Raw genomic sequence first — 24,713 nt, forward strand, 5'->3', positions numbered from 1 at the left:
TTCTCACTAAGTTCCTTGAGCATCCTTATAACCATTGTTTCGAACTTTGTTTCTGATAGGTTGCTTGCCTCAATTTTGTTTAGTTCTTTTTCTGGAGTTTTCTCCTGTTCTTTTATTTGAGACATATTTCTTTGTTTCCTCATTTTGGCTGCCTTTCTGTGTTTGTGTCTATGTTTGAGGTAGATCTGCTATGTCTCCCAGTTTTGGCTGGCTGGCCTTATGCCCTGTTGGGTCCTGGCACAGTCTCCCTGGTCACCTGTGCTGGGTGCTCCAGGAGTGTCCCCTGTGTGGGTTGTGAGTGCCCTCCTGTTATAGTTGAGCCTTGATTGCTATTGGCACTTCAGTGGGTGGGACTGCCCCTCAGCCTGACTGCCTGTGGGGTTTGGCCACATCCACAGCTTATGGGCTGCTGTGTGGGGCTTACCCTGCTGAGTAGGATTCACCCCAGCAGACTCTGGTACCTGTTGAGACTGCCCTTTGGGTGTGCTGCTTGTGGGGCTAATTGGGTGGTAATCTGCTGTGGTATGAAGCCAGCCTCCAGGTGTGTTGGGTCTGGGGCCTCTTGGGAGGGGCTCCGGTGCCGGCTCAGGTTCACCCACTGCCTGTGACCAGCCAGGGACTACCTGGTAGGAACTACAAAGTGATCTGTGATTTTTTTGCTGCCTATGCTAAACCTGGAGGCATGTGGGAGAGGCCATGATGCAAACTGCGGATGTCTGTCACCAGAACTGGGCCTGGGGTAGTTCTGCAAAAAGCCAGGACAACTGGAGGCCTGATGACACCTGCCAGCTCCATTAAAGTTCAGCTGAGGATAAAGCCTCGTGTGGTATGTAAATTGGGTGAGGCAGGATCTCAAGGAGTCACTACAGTAGGAAGTGTTGTTGTCACCAGATTAAGGCAGACTCTGGTTTGTTGCCAGTGCTGAGACTGGAGCTACTCTGCAAAAGCCTGAGAGTGCACAGAGGCCAGTTGCTGGTCATCTGGGGCCCCTGGACTCAGATAGTTTTCCATGAAAGAGTGCAATGCAGGCAGGGCTGGCTGCTCATGGAGAAAGTGCCTCCAGAGTTGGGCAAGTTGTGTGGGGCAGGGTCTCAGTGAGTCAGCAGAGCAGAGCCCCGGACCCACCAGACCAATCGGATTCAGATTTGGCCTGTGGGGGTGGGCTCAACACATTAAATATGGCAGCTGCCTGCCAGCTGCTTGGGAGAAGAACCCGTCACAGGGAAAATGGGACTGTCTTCCAGCCCTGGCCTTGAAGCCACACACCTCAGTCTACTCCCTGTATGCGTCTGACACTCTTCCCCCTGCCCCAAGTCACTGTCCCCCCACCAGAGCCCAAAGTGAGTTCCTGCAAGCGAGTGAGTCTGTGTGCTGGCCCTTTAAGAGGACGTCTGGGTTTCCTTCAGTCTTCCATCACACCCAGATGGTTGGAATCCCCACTATTTTTCATAGCTAGATGTTGTGGGGGCTCCCCTTCTTGGCACCAATACTCTGGACTGGGGAACCTAGATGGGGCTGGGGTCCTTTGTTCCTCCAGGGGAACCTCTGCAGCTGAGGTATCCCTCTCCTAATTTTGATTTGCCATACAGAGGTTTGGGACCATCTTGTTTTGCGTCTCTGCCTCTCCTGCCAGTCTCGATGTGGCTTCTTCTTTATATCCTTAGTTATAAAACTTCTGTTCTGCCAGACTTCAGATGATTCTCCAGGTTGGTTGTTCTATAACTTAGTTGTAATTTTAATGTGTTCACAGAAGGAAGCAGGCACAGTGTTTATCTAGGCTGCCATCTTGGATCTCCTCCATACTCATTTCTATTTGTTGGATGACTAAACCAGATGATGGTAAAGGTGGTAAGCTGGCATTTACTCAGCCCTGCCCTGCTCAGCCTCCAGAGTGGTGGTATTCTCAGCCAGTGGATTGGCTTCTTTTTGTCTCTTTGCTATCTTGTGGTTTAGGGTTTGCTGGGCCTCTGGGTCAGTAGGTGATGCCATTTTGAGATGGCTGCTGACCTTGGGTCTCATCTCCTTGGTTTTCCTTATCTTCTTCATTGTCATCCTCTCTAGGCTGTCTTTGGTGAGGAAGGCCCTGTGGAATCATGGTCTATAATCAGATGCATATTCTATCTCAGTGGTCTACCTTGTTCTCCTGCAACCTGGTTGTCCGCATGCTCTGTCACTTCTCCCTGCACAGCAGGGTTGGAATACTGTGGTTGAGGCCCATAGAGTCTCCTCAGGTATTAAGGTGGCACCATCGCCTGTGGTAAGGCCAGCACTATAAGACCTAGCTTTTGGGAGTGCTCTCTGTCCCTCATTCTTTCTCCTACTCGCACTATTCTAGTAATTCTGCTGGTAATTGCATAGAGGACCCCCATGACATGCATAGCATCTATAATGGTTATGGTCTGCTGCATGTTTACTGCCTTGCACTGGAACTCCACCAGCGCCTGTGATATTTGCTGCACTCTTTTCTCTTTCAACAACATCAAACTCCACAGTCTCTCCATCTCCTACACTGTGAAGGTACTTTCTGGGGGTAATTCTTCTTTATGGCATCCTGGTGTACAAATACACCTTCCTTGCTGTCATTCCTGTTGATGTAACCATATTCGTTTCTTACACTGAACCATTTCACTGCTCCCAAACCTTCCTTGCTATGACCTTCTTGTCCCCACTGGCAGGTGCTGCCGATGTGAAGCTGCCCAGGCCACTGCTCCCTGCACTGCTGCCAGTGGTGTCTGCAGCACTGAGGGTGGGGTCTCTGACTTGCTGCTCACAGTTACGGTGATGGTGGTGGGAGCTGGCTGTGGGAGCTGCGGCTCCTCTGGGGGATGTGATGGCAACATCCTAGGCCTGTGGCAGCACCTGGGCTGCTCAGGGCTCTCTGGGGTCCCCTCTCTACTCCCACTACCAATCAAGCTCTTAAAAATCTGTTTTATACTTTGGAGTGGATAGTTGGGGTGAAGTAGTGGCAGGCAAATACTAATATGTCAACTGAGCTTGGATGACATCAATGACAGTAATAGAAAAAATTATGGTCGGCTTTCCCCAAGTCCTTTGGGCACATGCCATACAATATGGTAGCCACTAGCCACAACTGGCTGTTTAAATTAATTGATTAAAATTAAATAAATTTAAAGATTCAGTTCCTTAATCACATTGGCCAAATGTCAAGTGTGCCATTGCCACATGCGGTCAGGGGCAAATGCATTGAATAGCACAGATATAGAATATTTCCATCATGGCAGAAGGTTCTATTGACAAGACTGCTCTAGTCATCACTTTGCTTAAGTTGTTTTCCATCCAGATTCCCTTATCACTACCTCTGCAAACTGTACTAGTCTTACTGAAGCTTGGCTCATTCTCACCTCCATCATGCGTTGGACGACTTCTCCACACTACATTTTCCAGTTTTCATATTTCTTGGGTAGCATTTGTAGAGTTTAGAACATAATATGTAGTCAGTATTCTTAATTTATTATTTTATGTGTTAGTCCTGCATTTTAAACTAGATTAAAGCCTGCTGAAAGACAAGTGTTATAGTCTTTATAGCCCTTCAGTGCTCTGTATGACTCCAGACCATGTAATTATTGTTAATTTTTTTCAAAGCATACTCTAGAACTAAGCTCAGTGATTTTACATGTGTCTTATAGCATGTAGGCGCTTGTAAGGCACCATTTATGATTTATTTATTGTGTCCTCAGTGCCTGACACATGGTAGGTGCTCAATAAACTCAAAACAAGAGGGAATGATTTCATTTGGTTTTCACAGCAGTAAAACAGGTATTATCTTCATTTTTACAAATTCAGAAATTGAAGTTCAGGAAAGTTCAATAATTTGTGATGAGCCACAGTGCTGCTAAACAGTGAATATAAACAGTGGATATTTATACCCCAGTGCTCCTACATGTGACTTTTCTCGCCACGTGATGGCTCATCCTCCTCTCCAGAATGAAAACCTGGATTTCTTACATGGTTATTCAAGGCTTCTTGAGGGATGAAGAGGTCTGAGACATACCAAAAGGCTACTTTCCCATCATTCAATTAGTCAAAGCAATAGAAAACCAGCACAGATTCATGGGACGATAGAATAGCACGCAGGAGTAGTATGTGCAAATGGGGTGAGAGATTGCTGGAGCCTAGACACGGACTTACCATCTCTACAGGGTCCAAGTTTCCTGGTGCTCTGGTTTCTTCTGTACTTATTGTCCCACCTCAGAACACCCTTCTGTGAGCATTGAAAGCCATTGAAAGCAAAGCTACAAGTTGGCAGAACATTCCCATTAAAAGAAGTGACCTGGGTTTAATTTTTAGAAATACACAGACCTCTGAAAAACCTAGGATGGCCTTTTATTCCAGAAGGAGGCAAATATGGTAGTCAGCAGACTGCACAAGAAACTTGCTCTTCTCCTGCATGGAGATGCTTATGTCTCCCAAGCAGAGGCCTTTTGATTACCCTCCAATTCTGACAGCTAGAATTCTTGCCTCCAAGGTAAAGTCCTTTAAACTGTGAAGCTGAAACACTTGCATCTTTCTTCCAAAGTGAAAAAAAAAGCAACTTCAGGAAAAGACAGGGAAGACATTTCCCCTCAAAGGATTGTTTTGGCTCCTTTCCATAACCCTCTCAGCAACTTCAGCGTTTTACAATCAAATAATGTCTTTTTTGCACATAATCATTTTTTATGAGGATCTGGGCTTTTAGAGTTGTATGAATTACTCATGTTGGAAGTAAGAAATAACACTTTAAAGACTGTGAAGTTACTGGGGTGATAGTCTCAGCGATTCCTTTGAAAGAGGAAAGTATAACAGGGAGGCTTGGTGGATGTTTTTCTTACTGTTGTAGTCAGAGAAGAAAGTTGGAGGAATTCTGCCTTTGGGACCAAAATGGATTAGTCAACGTGAGAACATGGAAGACTATAGAAGGTGTGAGTTCAGTTCAGCTAAACTATATTTTGGGGAGCAATTAATTATTCAATACAATGAAGTGTTTTAACAGCCTCCTCTTTCTGCTTCATGTTTCTCTTTCTGCTGTGTTTCTTTTTCAAGTTTTCCTAGCTAAAAAAAAAAAAAAAAAAAGAAAAGAAAAAATTTGCAAGAGCATCTGAGCAAAGCATATTTTCAGAAAACACTAAATGAAGCTATAGTAATAGAGAACCAGGCTCAGTCTGAAGTTTGGCTGTATCAATTTTTCAGAGATGCGGTCTGCATGGCTGTCTTTTCTGTGGGCTCCCTTGATCCTATACATCAAAGTAGTTGGAAAGGTGTTAGAACCTTGATTGGAAAAATAAGAGACTGCCAATAAAGACCTAACCCCAAGTGGGCAATCCTTGATTCCGAATTACACATCATTCTGAGAGCAAATGAGTGCTCTAAACCTTGGACTAGTAGGCTGGGATTTAGAGACTAGCATTCTTCATAGCCTTGCTCTGACATGATTCATTTTGCAGTAGAATTTAGAAATAAAGTTCTAGACCCCAATTATTGGAACTCACAGAAGGGTTTGGCTAAAAGCTTGTTTCATTTACTATTGCTGTGTAGTGATCCATTCCGAACAAAGTGGTTCAAAATAACAACCATTTTATTATGCCCCCAAATTCTTTGGGGGTGGCCATTCAATAAGGGCATAGTGGGCATAGATCTCTGCTTTGTGATGTATGGGTCTTCTGCTGGGAAAACTCAAATGGCTGAGAACTACAGAATCCATTTCCATGGATGGACTCATGTCTGGATGTTGGTGTTCTCTGTTGGCTGGAACCTTTGTTGGGTATGTCTGCAGTCTTTTCATGGGGCTTAGCTTCCTCACAGCATTGAGGCCTTTGGCTAGTTGGACTTTCTACAGGGTGGCTCAAAGCTTTAAATGTGAATGTCTCAGTGAACAGGGCAGATGTCGTCATCTTTTATGATCTAGCCTCAGAAGTCATAGAGAGTCAATGCTACCATATTCTATTCATTAAAGCAGTCATAGATTTACCAAAATTCAAGAGGAAGGAACAGAAGTGCCACCTCTTGATGAGTTAGTGGTCAGGTCACTGCAGAGGAGCATGATGGATGGGAGATATTATTGTAGTATTTTGGAAGACACGATCTTCCGTGTCCCTGTTTCACTTAGAACAGGGCTTAGAACTAAATGTTATGGCTTGCTTTGATGATCAAATCCACCTACCAATTATTCAGATTCATACAGTGTGCAAGATAATGGACCAAAGAGTTCATATCTCACGGAAGTGAAAGAGGGGCTACTATATATATCTTTTCTTCTCATAAAAGAGGCACAGGAACACAGCCATTGAATTTTGAGGTGGTTTGTTACACATCTATGGTTGGCTGATACAAGATATAAAATCAATGTACATTGTTCAATTTAATATTCATGTATTTAGCAAATAACCATGAGAATATTTAATTTTAAAATATCACTTAAATGTTGATACATAGTTGTGTGTATGTATGTGTAGAAAAATCTAGAAATAACTCTAACAAAAGACATGGAATACCTTTACAAAGAAAAATGTTAAAATTTGTTGAACTATATTATAGGAGATCTCTAAATGAAGAGACACATTTTTATAGATAAGTTTCAATATAGTCAATATGTTGGCTTTCCTCAAATTTGGTCTATAAATTCAATGTATTCCAATCAAAATACCAATGAGAATTTTTGTTTATTTGGTTAGTTTTGGTTTTGTCTGGTTTTGTTTCATTTTCATTTTGGTGGCTTAATTTCCCTTTGGTTAAGTTACCACTGGGTTTCTGTCACTTGACACCAAAGAATCCTAATTTATAAAATGGTTTGATGTATCATCCAGTCTTCCTTGCTTCCACTCCATCTTGCTGCTGGGGATGCTATTTTGTTATAGGACAAATAGCATGTGAAACTTAAATAGATGTGATTTTTCATCATTCCAGTTAATAAGAGATGATCAAGAGTTAAAAACCAAGTTTCAGGAGATCCAATTTAGTTTCATCAGTATCTCTAGGTTGCTGGCAATATAGTTAAATCCTCCAAAATGACTTTTTTTTTCAGTTCACAGTTATTCATCAATCATTCATTCTTATCCTCCAATTAATTATTGAGTGTAAGTTGTGAAAGAGGTGCTGCAGTAGGTGCTGGAGATAAAATGGGAGCACAACAATAGCAAACATAACTTCTGCTTTCCTGGAGTTAATATTTCTAGGTAGGTAGGGAGACACATATATAGATAATTAAATAAGGCATAAAATAATTTTAGATTGTAGTAACTGCTATGATTTAGATCAAATGAAGGCTATTTATTTTATTGGATGCAACTACATGGACAGGATGCTGGAAATTTTCCGTGTAAGCCTCTGTACTTCGCAGTTTTAGAAGGATGTAGAGTTATTTTGCAAACATTTGTCTTCCAACAATATTCACAATATTTGGAATCAGACTATTATATATTGATTTTTTAAAAAGATTTTATTGGGAAAGGGGAACAGGACTTTACTGGGGAACAGTGTGTCCTTCCAGGACTTTTCCAAGTCAAGTTGTTGTTCTTTCAGTCTTAGTTGTGGAGGGCGCAGCTCAGCTCCAGGTCCAGTTGCTGTTGTTAGTTGCAGGGGGTGCAGCCCACTATCCCTTGCGGGAGTCAAACCGGCAACCTTGTTTGTGGTTGAGAGCCTAGGCTCCAACCAGGTGAGCCATCTGGCCACCCAATATATTGATTTTTATTGCCTAGATATCACAACAAAACTTTGCCTTCACCCATCTATCACATTTTATATCTTCTGCTTTTTAATAGACTTAATTTCTTGCGTTAAATGATTAGTAAGAAAGTATCTGAGTCTAATGTGCTAGGATGATAACTCAATCTTTGAGACTAGATTAGATTTAGAAGGAATAATTCAGGAAACATGAATTTAATGATTTCAATGACAAATCATTCTTTGGAAAATGGAATCAAAATGAAAAAGTAACTAATGCGATTTGTAAATAAATGTCATTATTAACTTCAATGAAAGTTTAAGATATTTTGATGCTAATTTTTTAAAAAACTAACTTCTCTATCTATAGCTCAGTCCTATGATTCCCACCTCATCCTCCATCACTTTCTGTTGTGAATTCCACACAGTGTGAACTTCTTATTGCTTCCTGACTATAAATAATACTTTTTTGTTTTGTTTTTGGTTCTTCCTTTACCAACATCTCCCTAGAATGTCTTTTCCTTCTGCTGTCATTTAATAATGGATTTTCATAGAGTTTTTGGTTAACTTGTCAGTACTTTTTCGGAAACATGAGTTACCTAGGCCAGAATTTGGTTTCTTCAGGCAGTGTGTCCTTATATAATTAAATCATCCCAAAGGAGCTACTGGCTGGGGTTATAGCAACATCCAGCTTTGTAGAGGGTAGATCAGTTTGTGTAACTCTGGAATCACATATTTTCAGACTTCTAGAGATCACTTGAAGTATTTGAGGCAGCTGAATAGTACCCTTCCGCTTTGACCCCCTTTTCTTTCAGTAGTTCTGCACTCTTGGGGTCTTCACTACCTATGTCTTCCATTTAATCAGCCAGTATTTACTGAACAACACCCCATCCTAGGCCCTGCGCTAAAAGTGGTTCGGACAAGGCTGTTGCAGAATGGGATCTCCGTACGGCAGGCTCTGAGACACATATTATTATACAGGAGGTATATTGGGGAGTGTTCTTAGAATCAGTACCTGTGGAAGGAAAGGGAAAGAGCTGGATGGGGTGGACAGAGCGGATGACCTGTGAGGCCATCTCAGTGGGAGCTCAGGCAGCCATACGGGAGTTCTGAAGAATGACCCTTTAGCTGCCCTGCACTGCGGCAAGAAGACTGGGCCTTATACATCTGTATCAGTGTTGGTCATCCCTGATGCAACTTTGAGTAAGGTGGCTCTTTTCAGTTTTCAACTGTTCATAATCCCTAAAGCAGCTGACAACAGAGGGCTCTCTGCCCGCAGCTCTCCCAGAAACTTCAGTACTCTCTTTTATTCTCGAAGGGAGATCTGGGCAGCACATCACAGCATCTACCACAAATGGCAGCTAGAGAGTTCAATGTCTAGGGACGACAGCTGAATAAACACCAATTCCAACTGTGAGATAAAGACTACGATGGGAGTAAGTGTCTCATAGGAAGGGAACTTAATGTAGTTTAGTGAAAGTTTTAGGGAGCAGTAGCATCTAAGTTCTGAGAGCTCATTGGGAATCACGGGAACAAAGGTGAGGTGGTGGTAAGGGGAGAGATCGAAAAACCAGGAGGTGAGAAAATAAGGAATGCTTAGGGGACTGCTTATAAACCAAATTTTTGGAGCCAGGTTAGATATTCTAAAAGAAGTAAGGTATAAGTTGAGATTAGCAAGGTGAAAGAGGGTGTGTGTGTGTGTGTGTGTGTGTGTGTGTGTGTGTGTGTGTGTTAGGAGAGCAGGGTGTTATAGATGGAAGTGCTTATGAGAAGGTTGAGAAGGAGGAGGAGAGGGCAGGGCGAGCGATGAGAAGAGAGGGGGATAGAAAGGGAAGGGGGGAGGGGAGAAGAAGAGAGAAAAGGAGAAAAATAGAGTCATTGAAGGCAGTTCCAGTTTGGCTGGATGGTGGAGTTTGTGACCATGAAGGTCCTTGTGTGCTATATAAATAAGTTTAAACTTTATTTTGAGTGTATTGAGAAAGCCCCGAAGGATTATAGAAGAATGACATCATCATTTTTGCTGTCATCTGTCTTTATCTCAGACATCTCACATTATTATTTATTCTCTGAAAGTGTATATATAGCACATTTAGGTACAACTGAGTCTTGAATAGTTTCATTTTAATATCCTGGCACATAACTACCATGTGTCAGTCATGTTTGGACACAGCATGAGGGATTTATTATTTATTATTGGGTTAGAGCTTATGAGTATAATTGTGAGAGCTGGTGGGACAGGCTATGCAGGCTGATATATGTATCTATATATCTATATGTGTATATATATATATATACATATATATGTACATATATATATATACACACACACACATATATATATATATATATATATATATATATATATATATATATGTGTGTGTGTGTGTGTGTGTGTGTATATATATATATAGCAATACCCTGTGAAGGATTGTTATCCTCATTTCATAGATAGAAAAACAGAGACATAGAGAGATTGAGAGACTTAACGGTTAGTAAGAAGAAAAATGGGCATTCATATTTGGTTGTTCTAATACCCAACTTATACTTATAGGCAGCATGCAAAATGACCTTCTCTGCCAAATACTATAAAAAGGTAGACAGATGCTAATTAAAAAAAAAATCCACCTTTGCCAACATAGCATTTAGCCCTAAAATGAAGGCAGATAATGCGTAGTGATTCTTGCCAGTGACCTTTGCTGCCTGATACTAGGGTTTCTCCGTGATGCTCTGTCATCTGGCAGCTGTCCATCAAGGCTTCTATAGAAGCATTGTGGCTGTAACTGGCTTCCTGATTTTCTGAGATTTGTAGAACGTTCTAAACTGTGGATATCTAGGTTTGGAACATACATGTTACCACTAGCCATACCCCAAAGCCCTCTGATGACTGCTTCTTAAAATAAAAGGCTTCTCCTGATTTGTTTTGCCAGCTATTAATACCTTATTACCATTGAGAGAGGTCATTTTTATGATATGTGGAAACAGAATCTGGGGAAAGAGGAGAGGTATGGTGACAGTTTTTAGTACCCCATACTAGAGCTTTATCACGTCAATGTATTTCTGCCACTTCCAGCTGCCAGTCTCTGCATCTCTGCCTCTCTTCCCCAGCCAGGGAAGACTTCTCTGACTGAGAGTTTGGCAGCCCTGACATAGCAGGGAATTAACTTCCCTAGTAGCAGCCCTCAGCCAGTGACTGCTGAGGGGTGGAGGACAAACACAGCTTCCTTACCCTCAGCTGAGGATGTGATTTTACATGATTTTCCAGTCGATTAAAACTCGTTACCCACGGTGTTAACTTACATGATACACACTGTTTACTGACAGCTTTCTCTTCTATAACCTTCTTTCTTGATTCTCTACAGGTATTTCCTGCACTTTCTAAGTCACCTACTTGAACTTGAATCTTTGTCTTAGAGTCTGTTTCTGCAGGTATCTGAACTACGATAAATGGGAAGGACATGAAAGGGAGATGAAGAAAGCAGAACATAGGGTAATAGAGGGAAAGAACTAATGGGAGAATTTGGATGGGAAAAGAGAACTGGGATGGATAGGGAATAAATAACATGGAGAAACTACTGGGTTTCTTAGGGAAAAGGAGGAGGTTGTTAATCTAACATGAAAACAAAATTCCTTGGTGGTTTCCTTTCACAAAAAGCATCTGTTAATTGCATGTAAATTACATCGGTGATTCAATCCAATCACCTCTGCATTGGCTCAAGGTCAGAAGACGTACTTATCAGTTGCAATCTTTGAAGACCTTCAGTCCATTTTAAAACAAAACTTAAACGGTGCAAGAGACCTTTTATAAGAAAAGTCTAATTTCACAAATGCATCACTTATGTAGTCCTCTCAGGTCTGACTTTTCCTTCTTCCCTTTTTCTGATTTGCATACCCAGAGATAAGCATGATTTCTTTCTCACTTTGTAGCCCACTTTTTCCTTTTCAAATTTTGAAAAAGTTAAACTCAGAGCCATGTTTGTTATCCTCAGTGCTTGTAATAGGACTTGGTATTTTCCAAAGTGTGAAAAAAATTCAGCCTGAATGCATCGATAGTTAATTTTCTATTGAATTGCTTTATTGAATATTTGCAGTATAATTTAGTTAGTGAATAAACCTTTAGTTAAACACAATAACTTCTCCTTCCAGAAGACTCTCTGGGGAAGTATCTGAGTTTCTTTTAGCTTCCACTTCTCTGACAGTGGACCCCTAAGTGTTTCCTCACCTGGCACTATTTCTTTTTGGTTTGTTTGCTTACTCATTATTTGGTTGGAGTTACCTGTCTGTGGAAGAAATTGTGTCATTATATTATAATGGGTGACTATATTAAATAGAAGCCATGTATCTGGGATGTCTCATAAGACGTTTCCCTATCACCAATGTCAATAAATTTTTGTATCTTCCCAGAAAAAAATGGTGCTATCAATCCAATAATGACTTTTCAGACAACCATCCTAGATATATTTTCCTCTGTATACTTTTGGGACACTAAGACCTGAGAAGGTTGAAACATTGCTTTTTAAAAAAATCATAATACTAGGTAGAAGAATGGCTGGCTTTAGGAGCAGTGCTTTATTACTGCTAGGAACCATAGAACCACATATTCTCAGATTTCTGTTGGTTACAATCATGGATTAACAATAACAATAGTCTTAGGTGGTCTTCTAGCATCTGATCTCTCCTACTTTTTCTGCATCCTTTGTTATTATTCCAGAGTGAAAAGCTGCTTGTATTTTTTTCCTTCCTTAAACTACCTTAATGCCCACCTGCCCTCCCAGTTCCTATCCAATCTACATCCACTCTTCTGGTTTCAGCCTGTCTCACCAAGCTTTGCTTCAGCTACCACAAAGGTCTTGCTTTCATAAAACCACGTGATGTTTCAGGCCCCCACGCCTTTGCCCAAATTTTATTTTGCCCGGCATGTATTTGTCATTCTGTTCAGCTCCTGTTATTTGTCCTTTAAGACTTCAGCTAAAGAGCCTTTTTTAAATTTACTTTTGAAGACTTTTTCCCCCCAAGACCTCTAGGGAGACATAATGCCTAGTTTCTGTCCAATTTTATTGTTGTACACATCACACAGATCGACGAATATTTATTTTGTGATGTCTGCGTCTCTTTAGACTGTGAGATAATTTTTTCAAGGGCAAGAGACCTTAATGATCATCTAGTTTTTATTTTGAAAGATAGGGCAACTAAGGGAGAGACATGACTCTCCCAAGGTCATTGAATAAGTCTTTGCTCAATACCATCACTACCTTTAATCCTAACTCACAAATATTCTAAAAAGCTTTTGTTAGCTTTTTTTTTTTTTTTTTTTTTTAATGAAGTTGATGGGTCCAGAGCAATAGATAGGAATGAAGATCTATTATTTATCCTGATATTTAGTTTTTTCACCACAGAAGCTCAAAGCCCTGAAATTATTTTTAAAAGCTTATCACCAAATTCTTAGTTTGCTGGGATTTGATGAAAAGCTTATTCAATAATAATATACTTTTCCCTTCAAATATCATAATAATTTATCTACTGAGTGATCAGTGCCCACAGTTGTAAAGACACCCACCAAAAAAATATTTCTGCAACAAATAACTTTTCAAAACTAGATATGAACCAATAGCAATACTGAACAATATTGTTGGCTTTATTTTACATTACTAGGTATTTCCCTCTAGTTTTGCATCAAATGTAATACAAGAAATAATATCGTGGTTCTAGAAGGACAAGTAACCAGATTCTGTCTTGAGGTAGATTAAAAAGCCTTTTGAAAACTTCTGGGCCATTTTCTAAGGCAGGGAAAAGAGTTATAAGCAGTTGTTATGAACTGAATAGGTTTGCAAAGTCCTGAAATGTAGGCTATATTTTAGGACTTCTTTCTCAGGGAGAATGGGGAAGACTGTAGAATCCTTAAGAGATGCTCTAGAGACACTGGTCTTGTCTACACAGTCCAGATATAGGGCAATACTTCTAGTCCCATTTCATGTCTTCATGACAAGATATTATGTGGTGAGTTTTTATTTTAGTTCCAGGATATTGGTGTAGACATCAGTAGCTTTTACTATATCCCTCTCTTTTTCTTGTTTATCTAATTCAGTCCTGGCACTCATTTAAGTCGGCAATAGCTTCCTAAATTTGGTCTCTGGACTGTCCCGTCCAACCTCCCATCTGACACAGCTCTGATTATGCCATTCCTCTCTACTCACATCTTTTTTGAGCAGCTGCTATATGTAAGGCATTGTCTAGGCACTGGTGGAGACGGTTGAGATTGCTCTTGTGCAGTCTTTCCAGAAGGACAGGCATTGTATAAGGCGTTACATACTTGGTGCACAAGGAGGTTGTTGTAGCCACACTGGTGAGCTAAGGGAAAGGGAGCTTTCAAAAAGAGGAAACTGCACGTGGGGAGACCCTGACACAAGGAGAGCCAAGCTGGAGTGTGGTAATCAAAGTGGGGAAGTAGCAGGGAAGAAAGATAAAGATGAACACAGGCCAAATTGTGCAGGACCTTGCAAGACATTTTAAGGAGTTGGAATTTTGCTCTAGGTGTGATAGGGAAGCCATTGAAGGGGAAAAACGTGCTCAGATTGACCTTTTTAAAAAGTCATCTCTATTTCTGTGTGGAGAATAGATTTCCGTGTGGAGAAGGGGAAACGCTGAAGTGGAGAGCCAGTTCGGAGACTGTTACAGTCGTCCAGGTGAGAGACAGCATTGACTTGGGGTTGGGTGGATTCAGCTAGGATTAGAGAAATAGGAAGGTTCAAAAGAGTTTAAGGGTTTGATTCTAGACAACATTATGATTGGACATAGAAGATAAGGGAGAAAGAAAAAAATCAAGGCTGGATCCCGACTATTGGGCTTGAAGAACTGGGTAGATGGTAACAGAATTCGTCCAATATAGAGAACCATGGGGACAGAAGATAGGTTCAATATTTATGTTGTTAGCTTAACGATGTTTGTGATGTTTCCACATGGAGACGACTTTAGGCAGTTGCATGGTATAAACTCATAAGTCTAAACTCAGGGAAGAGGTCTTGAGATGTAGATTTGGGTTATATAGATTGTCATAATGATGTAGAGTAGATGAGATCGTCTAGAGAAGACTGTGTAGAGTGAGACAAGAAAAGGGGTAGAAGACAGTTACAAGTGATGCCAACATTCTTCAGTGGTTTTCAACACCCTACAGCAAAAAACCCGAATATTTTATTATGGCATTCACAGGTATCCATTTTCTTGTCCTCATCTTCTAGTTTTTCAATTTCAAATTCTATTACCATTCTCCAGTTTACCTTGTGTTCTAAACACACCCAATTCTGTGCTATTATCCATGTTGTCTTTCAACCTGCATTCCCTTTCTTTTTCTCTGTTTGCTAAAATCTTTGTCCTTCAAGGCTCAAAAAAAAAGACATTCCTCCTTTCTTGATCCCATAGTTTATCTCCACTAAAACGTGGAATGAATAAATGAATAAACAAGATATAGTAAATGCATTTGACTTACTTCAATAAAAAGGAAGGAAACTAACATTTATTCAGCACCTATTTGTGTCAAGAACATTGTTGAGCCCTTTACCTATAGATGGTATAGAGTCTTGTTTGGTCCTCACAACATGCTGTAAAAGATGCATTATTATTGGTCCTGTTTTGTATAAAAATGCCTATTACATTTTCACAGCCTCACACTAGGTTTTTTAAAAGTTGAGTTTGTCTTATTTACATACATATCAAAACAACATTTGAGTCAAGAAATAATCCTGAAAATCACTGAAAAATTAATGTCCCATCCTTTTTTTTCCCCTCAGGCAAGATTTCATCCTATTTTATTTTAATGACAATAATTACTTTGTTTTCATTGATTCCTTCTCCATTCTGCTTACTTGACAACAGGTTCAACTTCACTCTCTACTAGATGTGTGGTAGCCTCTAGAGCTACAAAGATTAATACAAAACATTTTTTTGTCTTGAACAAAGGCATTATCTGCAGTGAAAAGTAAGATGAGAACTGTAAATAACAACATTCAGAGTAGCATCCCTGAATCAACCAACTTCTACATAAGTAAAAATCTAGATAGAATAATGAGGTGACTTTATTTTGTGTTATTGGATTTGTTTTTCCAGTTACACAAGGGAACATACGTTGGGATGAACTGGAGGAATTATTTAGAAATAAGAACATACTTTGTAGTAATAAGGATGTAGAAAATGTTTTAGAAGTTCAGTAAAGATAAGTTGTCACTTATGCAATGCTTCTCAAACTTCAATGTGTAAAACCTCATGTGTAAACCCTTAGGGATTTTGCTAAAATGAAGATTCTGATTCTGTATGTTTGGGGTGGGGCTTGAGAATCTATTCTAACAGGTTCACTGGTTGGAATGTTACATTGGTGAAGTGAAGACCTAATGTATGTAAATTTTATGGTTGGATTCATCTTTAAGAATTACTATGTACTTTTTTTTTAGAATAAAGAATAAAATTTGGAGAGGGTCAAAGAAAATGTGAATGAATTTCTGGTTACTTGAGCATTCTGAAAGAAAACTGAAAACTCTGGGTGGCTGGTGTCCCTCCCTGGAAGTGTTTGTGGGATGGAATCAATGGGGGAGAGGTGGTGATTATGAATCCCTAGGTTCAACAGAGGACCTACGGCTGTGGCACTTGGTGTAACCAATGGGGTTTTGAATCAGTAGAGAATGTACACTCAGGAACTGTGTTATTGGGTTAAAATTGAGAGCAATATGATAAGTATGAGTCAGGATGGAGAGTCAATACCTATCCTGGCAAAGAGCAGGAGAAAAAAAGGCAAGATCTGGAGGAATTTCCTGAGCTCAGAGCTGTAGGGGGTGACTTTCTTTTGTACTTTCCATGACCCAAAAATGAGGTCTGAAAATTTGAAGGTACAGTCCAGAAACTGACAGCAACTGTTTTCTCATTGTGCTTTCTGTGCCTCTGCTATGTAGAGGAAATAGAGTATTCCTGTTTTCTGCAGAAATGCTGTCCTTAGCATTAAAGACAGGCCGCTTACTATACTGGGTAAGAATGGACTCAAAATGTCTGAGTTTAAATCCAGACCTTGCCATTTCCTATTCATAGGTCATTGAATAAGTTATTCATCTCTTGGAATTTGTTTCCTCATCTGCAAAATGAGGGAAATAATGATGTCAGTCCCATGGACTTGTAATGAGGATTCAAGAAAATGGTGCTTAACATAATTCTTGGAACTTTGTAAATATTAGCATTAATTATTATCACGAATCATTGGGTGGGGTCTTAATAACGTATGATTTCTATTTGCAATTACTTATGGCCATTTAATAATCTCTGTTCATAATGCCAGGTACCACTCTAGGCATTGTGGGTATAATGACAAATATAAGAAATTCTCTAAAATTACTCTCAGTTTTGTGGTTGAAACAGAAACACACACAATAAATTTTAACATGATGTAATTAGTTGTGTTCTAAGATATAAACTGAGAGTATGGCGCACTGCACTACTTTTTTTCCACAAAATTTTTGGGTTGGCTGAAAGAAGTGTATAAAGTGGGAACATGCCTCCATGAGAAAAACAACTATAAACTCAGTCTTCTTAGGACAAAAGTGGAATTGAGTAAAAGAATTCCCTCTTCTTGCTGTGCGTGAAATTGCATTCTTATTATCAAAGGGTGTTTGTTTAAGATTTAAAGTTATATGTGCACTTCTTTTAACATCAATGCAGAAAGAAATCTGCCATAAGAAGCTTTAATCTTAGAGTTGAATAACTTATTTATAAATCCAAAAGCCTGAGTAGGTAATTGGATTAATGTGTGTTTGTGCGCACGTTTGTGCGCCTATCCTTGAAATCGAAACAAAAGTTGGGGATGAGCCAGGTTAGTGGGTTCTGTTGATTCAGTTCACTTATTAAATGAATTCTGATTCTAATTTTAAAAAGACATTGAGGCATATTTTAGACAAAAATTCCTTACATAATAAATCATAATAATATTTCTTGTCTTTAGAAGTTTTTTTCAATTCAAAGGGGAGGGGAAAGGTCATGAGTAGATTAAAAAACACAGAAAAAGAGGGCGAATGTATTGAATGAACATTACTGTAATGAAATAATAATGTAAATATTATCAATGAAAAAGACTCCTCAACAATTGATGTTTATTTTCTATAGTTTCTGTCAATTTTTGTCCATACATACCAACTGCTATTTATATAGTTTTAATTATAGCACAGGATACAATTTTATCTTCTTTCCAAGTAATATTTTAAATAATTTCATATCATTTATATCAAAGTTATGAATTATCAAAGGCTTTGATTTTGTGAAAAGATCTAGCCACATCCTTAAAGAGTAAAATTGAACTGGATTTGGTATACAAGGTATGCTCAACTCATTAGCTATTTCAGTAAGCATAGCCTCCCAAAACAAACAGCAGCTTTTCTGGTATTTATCACATGTTGATTTCTACTTGTCAAGTTTTTCATTGAAATTCATATCAGAAAGAAAAGTAGTAGATGATCTACATATTAACTCCTCTGTTGTTTTCTTAGGCTGTCCTTCACTAAACAATAGAAAAAAAAACTAATGTTGCTAATTCAGGCTGTGGTTCAAATCCCATGCTCTTGGAAAAGAACTTTGGGTGTCTTTAGTTGCGCTGCATTGATGTCCTGAATCAGTTCAAAATGTTTACCTTTCATGGTCATTTTGACTTTGGGGAAGAGCCAGAAGTCACATGGTGCCAGATCCAGGGAATAAGGTGGATGAGGACACACTGTCATGTTTTTATTGGACAGAAATTGCCGTACTAGAAGTGATGTATGACACAGAGTCTTTCTGTTTTGATCACAAAATACACTGAATGCTGCTGCCAAGTGCCATCCAACGGAAAATCCTCAATATGGGAAGCGGCGTGTCGAACCTTAGTAACTAAGTGACAAGTTTCAACTTGTTCCATGTAGTCAGTTAGGTGTAAGCTACCGTTGAGAGAAGGTATGTTTTAAAGTGTGCCGTAAATCATTCTCCATCATGACAATGCTCGTGTCACACATCACTTCTGGTATATGGCAATTTCTGTCAAATAAAAACATTATGGAGTGTCCTCATCTACCTTATTCACCAGATCTGGCACCATGTGACGTCTGGCTCTTCCCCAACGTTAAAATGATTCAGGACACTGAGGCAGCTATGACAGCACAACTAGATACACTCATGAAAGAGGACTTCCAGAACGGCTTCAGAAAGTAGCAAGAACAATTGGATAAGTGTGTTCAAAGCGAGGGGGAGTATTTTGAAGGGGATTAATGGCAATGTGTCTTTGTAATTAATTTTTAAAATTTAAACATTCACCATATTGTTTAATCACACCTCATAGCTATTACAATACCATTGACTATGTTCTCTATGCTGTACTTTACATCCTGTGACTATATATTTTTAAAATTATAGTTGACATGCAATATTATTTTATATTAGCCTTAAACCTGTGTTTTTTTAATTTCTATCCTCAATGTCACTGCCTGGGTTTAGAACCTAATAGCTTTTTACTTAGGCTGTTGCAGTAGAGTCCTAATGGGTCTTCTGCCCTTGTTCTCACTGGCCTCAGGTCCTCCACACAGTAACCAGAGTGATGTAAAATTAGCCATGTCACTCTCCTGTTTCAAATCTTTCACTAGCCCTCATCATCTATAGGAGACGTCCAAGCTCCTTAGCATGACTCCGGACTTCATTATCTGGTCATCATCTACTTATTCTAATTCATTTCACAGTTCTTTCCCTTTGTGCTTTCCATCCATCAATTTAAAACTTGTTAATTCCTTCTAGCATAGCATGGGGCCGTCTACCTGTCTGCCTTTATAAATTATGTGGTCTCTAGATTGCTCTTCCATTCTTTCTACATATGATAAACCCATATTCATCTTTAAAGCGTATCTTAGGCATTAACTCCTCTCGGAAGCCTTGCTGACTGTTTCAGACAAAGTCAATTATTTCTTCTATTGCATGAAAGTGCTTATGTTACTGAATGTATCGTTCTGAAACATGATTATATTTGTCTCTTCTGAGTACTGTGTGAGCATGAATGTTGCCCATGATTTCTGGTTCTTACACAGAGCTTGATGTATAATAGAACAGACAGTCAGTATGTATTTTCTTGGCTGAACTACTGTTGTGGAAATGATGTAATTTTATTCAGCAGTGTCCTACTAGAGATGGGGAAGGCTGACAAGCTGGATCAGGCAGCCGCCAATGAGATTGCGTCCAAAGCCAGGAGGCTTCCTCCCCCAACGCCGATCTCAGAGGGTGTGTGAAGTCAGGGGGTCGTGTATGTGGAACAAGCTTTTGGAAAGGGGCAGGCTATGTGGGAATTCAGAGAGAAGGCAGAGGTCTGAGTAATGATGTGATCCCTTTTCATTATTCCTCAAGCTTTGAAAACTCAAACTAAACTCCTGAAATCATGAGTGTGAGTGGGTATTTTAGGTGTTCACATCCAAAGGGCAGAATTTCATCTGCTCTGCAAGAAGGAAGCTTACTGAGGTGTTACTCTCAGAAGAAGGGGCTGAGACAGAGGAGATACTACAGAAGTAAAGTTGGAAGTCACTAGAATTTTGGGGCTTGTGCTTGAGCTTTACATGCTTTATATCCTGTAGAAAGGACTTTAAGCCTATTAAACTGAAATCTCTGAGGGACAGAGAGGCCCGGGTCATATCTGGATTGCAATACTTTCTCATAGAGTTTATGGAAAGTTAAAATATTTCAAAATGCCCAGCATAGGGCATGACTTTTAGTACAGTAAAAGTAAGTTTTCTTCCTTCCTAGATTTTTCTTTCAGAGGAAAGAGAAAAATACTTCTCCTGTTTAACTATCTTAATATAAACCTAATTTACATAACTACATGTTTTATGGCTTAATTTCTGTTAAAATACAAGTAATCTATTTATAGGGCTACATATTAAATACCATAACAATAAAAATTATCAATTGACAATTACAAATCAAACCATTTCTTGAAAGTAAAAGTGAAGAGAAATTCTGTTGAAATGCTTGTTGACAGGTGTGGCAGACACATCTCGTACCCTTCCTCATACCCTCTTGGCCCAATTTTACCTCAGCTGTTCCTGCAGCAACCAACTTTGTGCAGATATGACCTCCCCTCAGTTATACCATAGAGCTTCAACTTTCTGCCTCAGGGTTTCCTGATGCTGTTGCCTCAGAAGCTTGTGGAATCCAACCAGTATCTACATAAGAACAATCTGCCAGAGCAAGGGAGTCAGCCTCCCATGGGCAATGCTTGAGCAACGGGAAATGGGAGCCAGCAGATAGATGCCCCCTCTTTTGTCCCTGAGGTGTTCAACTCTGAGGCATATTCTACATGACTTCTCAGAAGGCTCCAGAAGGATTGAGGCCCAGGGGCCCACGGTAGTGACCAAGCCAGGATGAACAGTCACGTTTGTTTTCTCTCTTTTTCTGTTTCACTCCCACTACTTCTTCATTCCTGTTGCTCAGAATCACATCCCAAATAACGACCTGCATATGGGCTCTGTCTCGGGCTCTGCTTTTCCAGAGGAAATCCAGGCTAAGATAATAAGCTGTGGCAGACACATTTTAAGCACTACCTTAGATTCTCTCAAAGTGGTAAGTGTATGGGCCTTGAGCCACTGGCTCATGGGATGCCAGTTGCCAACACCACCAGAGCTGCATTTCTCCTAGGACAGGCTCCATGGCACCCACCATGGTGTGAGCCCAGTTCCAAACCACTTCTGATCCGTGAACCTCAGCTCCTTTCTCTTTCACTGGACTCAGAACAAACTCCATGCTGCAGTGGATGGGACCTGGCTTTCCCCATTGCTGCCAAAAGGAGACAAATAACACAGACTAGCTGATCAGAAGAGTTCATTATGGAGAAACTGACCAAATGGGAAATAGTAGATGGGGAGGGGAAGCCATCAGATAAATTCTGCTCCCTTCTTCCTTCTTGTAGATGGTCCTGAGGCATAGTTTTCTACACAGCTTGCTTGGAGATGTTAGTACATCTTAGTGACCAGCTGTGTCTCTTTGTGGCTTGTAAAGCAGTAGCTGGCATGGTAATGTATCACCTTACTGGTAATGTCTCTCTTACTGTTCAGCAATTGCATCTTTCAATAAAGCATCAACACTTTAGTCTTGTCTCAGGCTTGTTTTCCAGGGTACCTGAACTAAGACACAGGTTCCTGAGGGCTTTTTCTAGGCTTGTGACAATACAGAATAACTGTGGGGAAGTAGAAATAGACTTTGAAAAAGTTTATATAAAAGGAAGTAAGCTTTGGAAAGGTCTCAAGATTACACTTCTTTCTTATAGCTCAACATGGAAGAGATTAGTTCCTTTGATGTGGGATCAGTGATAACAGATGAGAGAGGTACATTAACCCATCCCCATGGTGCCTTGTACCTACCTTAAACAAGCAAGAAGGATATCTGCTTATCTGTTCTTTGTTTCAGCCTTCATCTTTTATTACCAAGAATGTGAAAATACTTTGAAAATGAAAAGAAATTCTTTTCTGAGTATGAAGAAAAGTATGTGTATGGCCAAGAACTTGGAAAATTCAGAAATTTGTCAAGAAGTAAACCAAAAGCCCCTGCATTCCCCCAACCCATAGAGCCAGCTAAAGTTGTGTGCAGTTCTTTCTTAATTTAAAAAAATGTATTTATAATTATGTATGTATACACAGGCTCGCATGCATAATCTTCCTTCTCCTGGAACTCTCTCCCCACTCTGTACCCACTGAAAGCCTCTTCAGGCCCTAAAATAAGCTTACTCGGAACCTCTTTCATGAAGGGGTCTCTGATTTTCCATATCAGATCTTTTTCTAAGACACATCGTATTTTGTCTTGTACTATAGGGATTTTTGTTTGTAGGTACACATTTTTCCAACTAGATTATACTCTTCTAGACTAGAAGGCAGAGACCATATCTGATTTATCTTTGGAATCCCATATTACCTGACAAATGCTGGATTACTATTTGATAAATGAATAAATATATAATTCAGCCTATAGTTATTTTTCAGTACCTTCAGCACTGTATTATTTCTTACATGTGATTATCATTTCACTGCATGCTTTTCTCATTTATGAATGTGTTTCATTTTATCCATTTAGATTGTGAAATTTCCAAAGGCAAGAACCTTTGCTTATATTTCTCCGGTGTTCTTCATGACATTTATCACATTATTAACTACAGAACAGGTATCCAGCAGACCTTTGTTGAATTCCTTCACTGATGCAGCCTGGTTAGCAGATGCTGCATATCTGCCCCCTAACCCCCCAAACCGGCCAAAAGCAAATCAATTATAGGTTTAGGAAATGTTTGGAATCTGTACTCGTGATGTTCCACGAGAATTAAAAGCGGGCTCGTCCATGCACGTCTGAGAATGGTTGTAGCTTATTCCTGGCCATCAGTCACTCTCGTTGAGAAAATAGACCAAATTTGTTATAGACGCTCAGTAATTCAGAGAAGTCCGCTTTTGACAGAATGTAATTTCCACTGTTTAAAGTTAGAACCTTGTGGTATGAAACCAGTTTGTTGATTTTATAAGATTAAAATTCACTTATGTGAGAGAAAATACTGAACAAATTCAAAATTTGAAGAACGTAATTATCAGTTTACATTGACTTTATCCCAAATAAGATGTGGCACGGGAAGGTAAATTCTGGAGTGGGTACCACCCCTCTCCTTCTGAGAATGGAAATGCATGAGCGTTTTTTAGGACAGTCCCATGAGAGTTTGGAGTTAACCCAGGTTCCAATCACAGTTTTATCCATTTGCTTCACGGGTAACCTTAGACAAGTCACTAAATCTCTTTAAGCCACAGTTTTCTTCTTTCTGAACGGGATAACAATGCTACCTATTTAAAAAGATTATTAGAAGATTAAGAGTAAGATTAAGGAAGCCCACAGAAAAGATTCAGCAAAATGACAACCTATCACCATTATTCAAAAAATATTATCATTACTTTTATTACTTTGTTCTCAGACTGTTAAATAAGAAAGAAATTGGCATTCATTAGTATTTAACTGTTTTTTCTTACCAAAGTCAGTATGCATTTCTTTTGCCTCCTTTTCCACTTTGATCCTGTTCATGCCTTTGCAGTAGAAAAGCAATGACAGTCACTTTTATTGGGCTTCTTTATGGCTGAGGATGCTGCTGCCCCCTTCCCTACACAAATCCTCCTTAAGTGTCACAAATACGAATTACTGAAATGAGAAATACAGAGGGTGCCAAAAATATTTTCTCCTTAAGAAAGGAAAAACTGCATTAAAATTGTAATACTCAATATATACCGATAACAAAAGATGGATAAACTGGCAAAGTCTTAAAACTTGATTAAATAGTCCTGTATACATAAATATGAAAATTAATTTTTATTAATAATTATTAGGAATAATAACAAGAACAATGCAACACACCCCAACTCATTTTCTGTGAGAGAAAAAAAAAGAAAGTGAGAACAAATTATATAAAAATAAACTAATTTTTAGGTCTGCATGCACTTCCATTTAGTTAATAACAGCAAAATAGACAAGATAATAAGTGCAATATTATAAAGACAAGGGAATGCATACTGACTGTGATAAGAGAAAACGCTCAATTTAATACTGGTGAATGCTGGCTTTCTCTTTTTTGACAGTCTGAGAAACTCTCTGTACTGCAATGAAGCTCATTGATTCTGTCTTCAAAGGCTTTGAAAAAAACTGTAAAAATCTGTTGCCTTGTGGAGAAGACAATGCAGATGACTATTAGGATTTTTTTTTACTTCCTTGATTTGTGTTCTTTTAAAAAGAGGTACACGATAGTTCCTGTTTCCCACTATTTTAACAAATAATTGGCAGACCCTATTTTTCTTCTCTTTAATCTGCTTATCTCTGCAGAGCTTTCCACAATTTGATTGGAAAGATCCTTTCACCCAAGGGATTTAATTAAGGAAGGAACAATGCTCACAGCATTGCAGGAGCCCATGATTCAATGATTTGTAATACTAGAGCTTCAGTGGGAATAAGACTGCCCGGAAACCCTCACTGTAGGACTTGGGGGTCCTTGTTACCACTCCTGTGAGCAGATGTAG

The 24,713-nt window shown here is 39.4% G+C and overlaps 1 pseudogene; it reads right to left on the reverse strand.

Annotated features, from left to right (window-relative positions):
* Nucleotides 1-1,860: 1,860 nt before the first annotated feature.
* LOC109444543 (Y-box-binding protein 1-like) lies at nucleotides 1,861-23,009 on the reverse strand (annotated as a pseudogene).
* Nucleotides 23,010-24,713: the final 1,704 nt, after the last annotated feature.

The sequence above is a fragment of the Rhinolophus sinicus genome, chromosome 5, assembly GCF_057876585.1.
Source record: "Rhinolophus sinicus isolate RSI-liver-muscle chromosome 5, RSI-T2T, whole genome shotgun sequence".
NCBI lineage: Eukaryota > Metazoa > Chordata > Mammalia > Chiroptera > Rhinolophidae > Rhinolophus > Rhinolophus sinicus.